Raw genomic sequence first — 8,159 nt, 5'->3', positions numbered from 1 at the left:
CACCAGCCCCTCACCCAGGATGGCCAGGCACCCCAGTGGGGACCCCCACCCTGAAGGGTGTGTGACCAGCCTGAAAATGGCCCTCAGCCCTTCACACAGACTGGCCAGACACCCCAGTGGGACCCCCCACCCTGATCTGGGACACCCTTCAAGACAAACCAGCCAGCCTCCACCCATGCAAGGCCTCTATGGTCAGTGCACTCCCACAGGGGAAGCTCTGCTCAACTTCAAGCCAGGCTGATGGCTGCCAGCACAGCGGTGGTGGCGGGGGCCTCTCCCACCTGTTCAGCAGCACTAAGGATGTCCAACTGCAGCTTAGGCCTGCTTCCTGCTGCCAAGTAGACATCCCCAGAGGGCTCCCTGGCTGCCAGAGGGATGTCTGACTGCCAGTGTAGGCCTAATTTCCTGGGGAGCGGGCCTAAGCCAGCAGGTGGACATCCCCCGAGGGGTCCCAGACTGTGAGAGGGCACAGGCTGGGCTGAGGGACACCCCCGAGTGCACACATTTTTGTGCACCGGACCTCTAGTGTGTGTGTGTGTGTGTATAGCCACTTTCACCAGTGGCCATGTAAGGACAACTGCCAGGGAGTTCTAGCCTCAGGGTTTTAGATGACAGTGGGTACTTGCCCTCAGGGATGCCACCAGGGGTATCATCTCTCTAATAGATATGTAATTTAACCTTCAGTATTGGTGGTGAGCCTGTGGACTGGCAGTGAGTGATGGGGTGGTCCCTGGTGGGTCCTATTGAAAATCCTTAGGGCTGGGGAGCAGGCCAAGGGGTGGTCACAGGCTGACCCTCCACAGTCCCTGAGGGAATCAGAGGTTGTGCCTGGAGGGCCCCCATGTGCTGAGCATTTACCCTTTACTGCTGGACTATGAGGAATCCCAGGGGAGGGCCTGAAGCAGCTGGGATGGTGGTATGCTCAGGGGAGTGAGTTTTTGCTCAGTGACTCAGGAGGATTTCAATATTTTAGCCACAGTGCAGCTGTGGGGATGCATGCTAACTGAATTCCCACCCTGTCCATGCCTGGGCCTTCCTGAAAGTCCTTGTGGCACACAGGCTGGGGAGTTATATTAAAAAAATAATTTTTCATTTTTCAATTACAATTGATATACAATATTATATTTGCAGGCATACAACCCAGTGATTAGACATTTATATAATTTTCAAAGTGATCACCCTGATAAATCTAGTACCCATCTGACACCATACAGTTATTGACTATATTCCCTGTGCTGTAACCTTACATCCCTCTATTATGTAACTACAAATTTGCACTTCTTCTTTTTTTTTAGTTTTATTGCTTAAAGTATTACAATGGGTATTACATATGTTTCCTTTTTTGCACTTCTTTATCCTTTCATATTTTTCACCCAGCCCCCCAAATCCTTTCCCATCCAGCAACTGTCAAAATGTTCTCTGTATCTATGAGTCTGTTTCTGTTCTGCTTGCTTATTTTGTTTTTTAGATTCCACATGTAAGTAAAATCATATGGCATTTGTCTTTGTCTGACTTATTTCACTCAGCACAGTATCCTCAAGGTTCATCATGTTGTTGCACATGGCAAAATTTCATTCTTTTTTATGCCTGAGTCATATTCCATTGTATATATGCACCACTTCTTTTTTATCCATTCATGTATTGCTGGACATTTACTAGTAGGTTGCTTCTATATCTTGGCTATTGTAAATAATGCTGCAGTGAATGTATAGACGCATATGTCTTTTCGATTTAGTTTTTTGGGTTTCTTCAGACAAATACCCATAATTGGAATTACAGGGCCCTTCTTTGTCTCTGGTTTTAAGCTCTATTTTGTCTGATATAAGTATTGCTACCCCAGATTTGTTTGTTTTTTCTATTTTCATGGCAAATATTTTCCATCCCTTTACTTTCAGTCATGTGTGTCTTTTGATCTGAAGTGAGTCTTGTAGACAGCATATGTAGAGGTCTTGTTTTGTTATCCATTCAGCCACCATATGTCTTGATTGGAGCACTTAATCCATTTGAATTTAAAGTAATTGTTGATAGGTATGTATTTATAGCCATTTTATGTTTCATATTTTTTATCTTTTTTCTTTTTCATCTTAAGAAGACCCTTTAACATTTCTTGTAATACTAGTTTGGTAATAAACACCTTGAGCTTTTTTTCTGTCATAAACTGTTTATTAGCTAAGACTTTTACAAACATTACTTATATTAGAGGTAACAATGGAGCTGGAGAGTATTATACACCCAAGCTGCATGGCAAGAACCACCAATAATGTGGTGGGACTTGTGGCCCTTTCTAAGGCAGGGCTCTTGCAGCCTGCAGATGTCAGCCCTCACATCTCCCTGTGCTAATGGGCTGGTGTGGTGATCCATTGGGTACCAGTATTCCTTCTGATACCCTTATGGAATAAAATAAGGATAACCTCAAAAAATTTGTACACGTGGAATCTTTACCAACCCAGTAAGAACCCAGGACTCTTAGAGCCCCACAGTGGCATCCAGCTTGCTCACTCCTCAGCAGGAGGCTGAAGGTTTTGAGAAAACTTTAGCTGGTTAACACCATGATGAAAAGGCTTGCTGTGGTCACACCCTTAGGAACTGGGTGTTTGAGGCCACCATGACTCACATGACATAACCTGCTTGGCCTTGTATCACAGCCTGCATGTTTTATCAGGCTGAGGGGGGTGGGGCTGGGGGCCTGTGGAGTGCAGAGAGCTGACAGTACTGCCAGCAGCACACCCTGAGAAAAAAGTATGTTACATAGGACTGCTGCTTCTTCCATAGCTCCTGGATGCACTTGTAAAAGCCCATCCTGCTTACCTGATGGCTGTAGCCTCCTTTTGCCTTTTCTTGTCTGGGAAGCTCTTCATCTGTCCTTCAGTTCTAAGAGAATAGCTTTGCTGGGTAGAGAAATCTTAGTTGTAGGTCCTTGCTTTCATCATCTTGAATATTTTGTGCCAATCCCATCTGGCCTGCAAAGTTTCTGTGGGGGAATCAGCTGACAGCTTTATGGGAGCTCCCTGGTAGGTAACTAACTGCTTTTCTCTTACTGCTTTTAAAATTCTCTCTTTGCTCGGCCAGTGTGGATTAGTGGTTGAGCATTGACCTATGAACCAGGAGGTCATGGTTCGATTCCCAGTCAAGACACATGCCTGGAACTCAGGCTCCATCCCCAGAAGGGGCATGCAGGAGGCAGCTGATTAATGGTTCCCTCCTATCATTGATCTTTCTATCTCTCTCTTCCTCAACCTTCCTATCTCTGAAATTAATAAAAATATATTTTTAAAAAAAGATTCTCTCTTTGTCTTTAACCTTTTGCATTTTAACTATGATATGTCTTGTTGTAGGCCTCTTTGGGTTCATCTTGTTTGGGACTTTCTGTGCTTCCTTGACTTTTATGTCTATTTCCTTCATAAGTTAGGGAATTTTCTGTTACTATTTTTTTCAATTCCTTGCTCTTTCTCTTCTCCTTCTGGTACTCCCATGATGCAAATGTTGGTATGCTTGAAGTTGTCCCAAAGACTCCTTACACTATCCTCATTTTTAAAATATTTTTTTCTTGCTTTTGGAGAAGAAGAGAGAGAGAGAGAGAGAGAGACATCAATGATGGGAGAGAATCATCAATTGGCTGCCTCCTGCACACCCTTAACTGGGGATTGAGTCCACAACCCAGGCATGTGCCCTTGACCAGAACTGAACTCAGAACCCTTCAGTCCATAAGCCAATGCTCTATTCACTGAGCCAAACCAGCTAAGGCAGTCCTCCTTTTTAACATAAAAATTACAACTAAACTACAGAACAACCATCATTCAGAACCACTAAAATCTGGCTGAATGGAAGTCCTATGATTCTTGAATTTAAAAAGAAGTCACATAGAGATTGGTAGGAGGGGCTGAGATGCTGAACAGACTGGTCCTACACTCATATGTGGCAAATAAAAATTGGGAGGGATATCTTGGTTGCAGAGATCCCCATGAAGAGGAAGGGGTCCCGGGGCCCTCCAGTTCAGGGTTGTAGTACCAAGAAGAGAAGTTCCCATAACTTCTGGCTGTAAAAACTAGCAGATATTGTGACTGAGGGAGACGGAGGGCAGCTGGAATCCTAGGCAGTTCCTGTTAACGGGCCTGTGCGTGGACTTAGTCGGACTCACTCCTTTATAGCGCCAGCACTGGAGCAGCAGCTTGAAATGCACCAGAGATGTACAGGGAGGAACTGAATTGTCTGGCATCAGGATGAGACTTGGCAGTGTGTGTGTGTGAGCTTTCTTCCAGACAGAAATGCTGGCAGAAGACATTATTCCTTTAATCACTCCCCTCCCCCACTACCCTGAACCTCCCAGCACAGAGCTGGCAGGCAGATGCCATATCGGAGACTCCATCAATCTGGCTCACATTGTTTGCCCATCCCCTGGTGATTGCCTAAAGCCCCACTCTACCCAACTTTCAATCCCACCCAAGCTGTTTCCAGTGACTTTTCCATGTAAATGGCCTGTCTTGGCTCATGCTTCATATCTTCCTAAAAATCTATCAAACAAGTAGCATGTGGCTTCAGTGTGTCCCATACCTCTCGCTAAGTGGCCCCAGGCCTGGCTCTAGCAATAGCCGGCCTTGGTTCGCAACTTGGCCTCAACTGGGCACCTCCAAGCTCAGCACTTATCTGCAGTTCACTTTGTAGCTCATGCCAAGTGGCTCTGGGAAGAACACAGGTGGAGGCCCTAGAGCCAGAGTACCCAGTGGACAGCTTGAGACCACATTGAAGCACCACCACCCAACTACCTTCACAAACAACAAGGGTGGACTCAGTGAGCACAAAGTCCTGATGAAGTAAGTCCTGTTCTGTTGAGTAAGCCCCTGCACAGCTGGTCCTCCACAGTGGTCAGAGGTCATTGGTCAATGGTCACAGCCAGTTCTTGCTTGATTGACCTGGGGGTAAATCCTCCCATTGATGAGCCAACAATAATCAAGGCTCAACTATAAGAGGAGGTTACACAGCCCACATGTTGATCAGAGAGGTTGTACCACTGGGTTCTACAGAACACCTACTACATCAGGCTACTCTACCAAGCCTGAGAGATGTAACAGCTCTATCTAATACATAGAAACAAACACTGTGAGGCTGCCAAAATGAGGAGACAAAGAAACATGTCCCAAATAAAAGAACAGAACAAAACTTCAGAAAAATAACTAACCAAAATGGAGACAAGCAATCTACTAGATGCAGAGTTCAAAACACTGGTTATAAGAATGCTCAATTAACTTCATGAGAACTTCAAAAGCATAAAAAAGAACAAATCAGAAATGAAGGATACACTAACTGAAATGAAGGGTAATTTACAGGGACTCAACAATCCAAAAAAATGAGGATAGTGTACGAAGCCTCTGGGACAACTCAAGCATTCCAACATTCACACTACCAGGGTGTTCGAAGGAGAAGAGAGAGAGCAAAAAATTGAAAACCTACTTGAAAAAATAATGACAGAAAACTTCCCTAACCTGGTGAAGGAAATAGAGTAAGATGAAGCCAAAGATGTACACACCAAGACACATCATCATTAAAATGTTAAAGACAAAGAGAGAATTTTAAAAGCAGCAAGAGAAAAGCAATTAGTTACCTACAAGGGAGCTTTCATAAGACTGTCAGTTGATTTCATAACAGAAACTTTGCAGGCCAGAAGATATTGGCAAGAAATATTCAAAGTGATAAGAAACAAGGACCTACACCAAGATTACTCTACCTAGCAAAGCTATCAGTTAGAATTGAAAGACAGATAAGGAGCTTACCAGACAAGAAAAAGCTAAAGGAGTTCATTATCACTAAATCAGTATTACAAGAAATGTTAAAGGGTCTTCTTGAAGAATAAGAACAAGAATAGGAGGAAGAAGAAGGAGGAGAAGAAAGAGAAGGAGAAGGAGAAGGAATGAAAAAAGATAAGCAATAAAATGGCAATAAATACATATCTATCAATTGAATCTAAAAAAAAAAAGCAACAACAGCCCTAACCGGTTTGGCTCATTGGATGGAGTGTCGGTCTGCGGACTCAAGGGTCCCGGGTTCGATTCTGGTCAGGGGCATGTGCCGCAGTTGCTGGCGCATCCCCGGTGGGGTGTGTGCAGGAGGCAGCTGATCCCGCAACCCAGGTACATGCCCTTGACCAGAATCGAACCTGGGACCTTTCAGTCCACAGGCCAACGCTCTATCCACTGAGCCAAACCAGTTTCGGCGATACAGAGAACATTTTGATGACTGCCAGGTGGGGGTGGGTTTGGAGGATGGGTGAAAAAGGTGAAGGGATTAGTAAGTACAAATTGGTAGTTACAGAATAGTCAAGGTGGTATAAAGTGCAGCATAGGGAATATAGTCAATAATATTCTATTAATTATGTATGGTATCAGATGGGTGCAAGATAATTATTCAGTAAATTATGTAATGCCAAAGTAAGAAGTGTCCAAACCTGTAAGAATTTTCATGACTTTATTTGAGCCAAACTGATGACAATTGCTGGGAAGCAAAATCTCAATGGATTGAGAAAATGCCCCAGAGAATGACAGTTTTGCATCCTATTTTATACATTATAATCAAAAGAGGAGGCATAAGGAGGGTTTTATAAAATTCATTGGTGATAGATTAGGGAGGTGGGAGAAAGCAAAGTGGGAAAATCTACGACGGGATTGGCTAAAAAAAGTTAAATGAAGAAACACATACTTCTCTCACATTGGTGGGTAGAGGACAGTTAATAATTAACATTTATAGCACATAGAGTGGTATATATTTTTTAAAATTTTTTATTAGTTAAGGTAATACAAATGTGTCCTCATCCCCCCGATTAACCCCCATCGTATTCGGGGAACAATATAACAATGAGGAACAAGATACCCTGACCTTGGGCTCTGGTGGGAGATTGTGCCTTGAGGAGTCTGGGAAAAAAGGGATAACTCAGACATTGAAAAAGTATGTTATCTTAGATGCAAAAAAGACAATAGACAGGCACATTTAAGGTAAAGATCACCTTTTTGTCAAGGAATATACGGGCCTAGGACTTGACAACCCTCCACAGCTTGCTTTCAGTTAAGAAGCTTTAATTTCAGACCATAGAGCCAGTAGAGCAGCGTTTCTCAACCTGTGAGTCTCAACCCCTTTGGTGGTCGAACGACCCTTTCACAGGGGTCACCTAAGACCATCCTGCATATCAGATATTTACATTATGATTCATAACAGTAGCAACATTAGAGTTATGAAGTAGCAATGAAAATAATTTTATGGTTGGGTCACAACATGAGGAACTGTATTTAAAGGGCCAGAAAGTTGAGAACCACTGTGAGGGTAATGGTGAAGATATAGATGACATGGGTTCAAGTCCAGGCTCCCTTACCTTGTGCAAGAGAGTAACCTCTCTGTGAGTCAGTTGTCTTCACTGGTGAAATGGAAATGATAAGAATGCCCGCCCAAGGGTTTTTGTGAGGACTTAATGAATTGGTGCAGGCAAAGTATTTGAAGATGAACACATTGGTGTATCTGAAGATGAACACATGCTTTACGCTGATTTTGAAAACCTTATAAACCACACTGATGAGAATGGTGTTGTAACTTTATTCTGAGGGCAGTTGGGACCTATGATCAGATTTAGGTTATATAAGATCTTAAAAGGATCACCCAGGTTGCAGTGAAGAGGTTGAGCTAGAGGGGAAGAGACTTGAGGCAGAGGGTCCAGTGAGGAGGCTGTTGAGAAAACTGAGAAACACAGAAGGTTCTAGGCAGGAAGGAGGCTGTGGAGTCAGAGGTGGGAGATATGAAGGAGGCAAGAACACCTATTGGCAGTGTGTATCGCTAAGGGAGTGGTCACTGGGGTCCTCCTGCCTCCGTGGGGGGATGACTCAGCAAGCGTGTGGATCCAGGCTCTGCCACTTACTAGCTGTGTGTCCTTGGGCACACAGTGCTCTCTCTCTGTCCCTCAGGGTCTCCACTGGGGCTGAGGACTAAGGGAAGACAACTTTGCCTTCCTCAGTGCCTGCTATGTTCTAGGGCCTTGTCATAGAGTCCTGAAGGGCTAGTGTCAGGCTTTCCATCATTCCCTGAAGGACCCAGCTCAGAGCAGGTGGGGGGCCTGTCTGTGGTCATCCTATATGACTGACTAATGACTGACTTCTAGTCCTTTTCTCACTGAGGAAAACTGC

At 44.2% G+C, this 8,159-nt stretch overlaps 1 protein-coding gene and 1 pseudogene across 4 annotated transcripts in view; one reads left to right on the top strand and one right to left on the bottom strand.

Moving 5' to 3' along the window:
* LOC102752556 (vitamin D3 hydroxylase-associated protein) overlaps nucleotides 1–8,159 on the top strand; it is a 37,647-nt gene that overhangs the window by 13,751 nt on the left and 15,737 nt on the right. The window lies entirely within an intron of this gene.
* Nucleotides 2,197–2,799, bottom strand: LOC102751610 (annotated as a pseudogene).

Source organism: Myotis davidii, unplaced genomic scaffold, assembly GCF_000327345.1.
Source record: "Myotis davidii unplaced genomic scaffold, ASM32734v1 scaffold458, whole genome shotgun sequence".
NCBI lineage: Eukaryota > Metazoa > Chordata > Mammalia > Chiroptera > Vespertilionidae > Myotis > Myotis davidii.
This window is presented reverse-complemented; position numbering and strand designations above follow the sequence as displayed.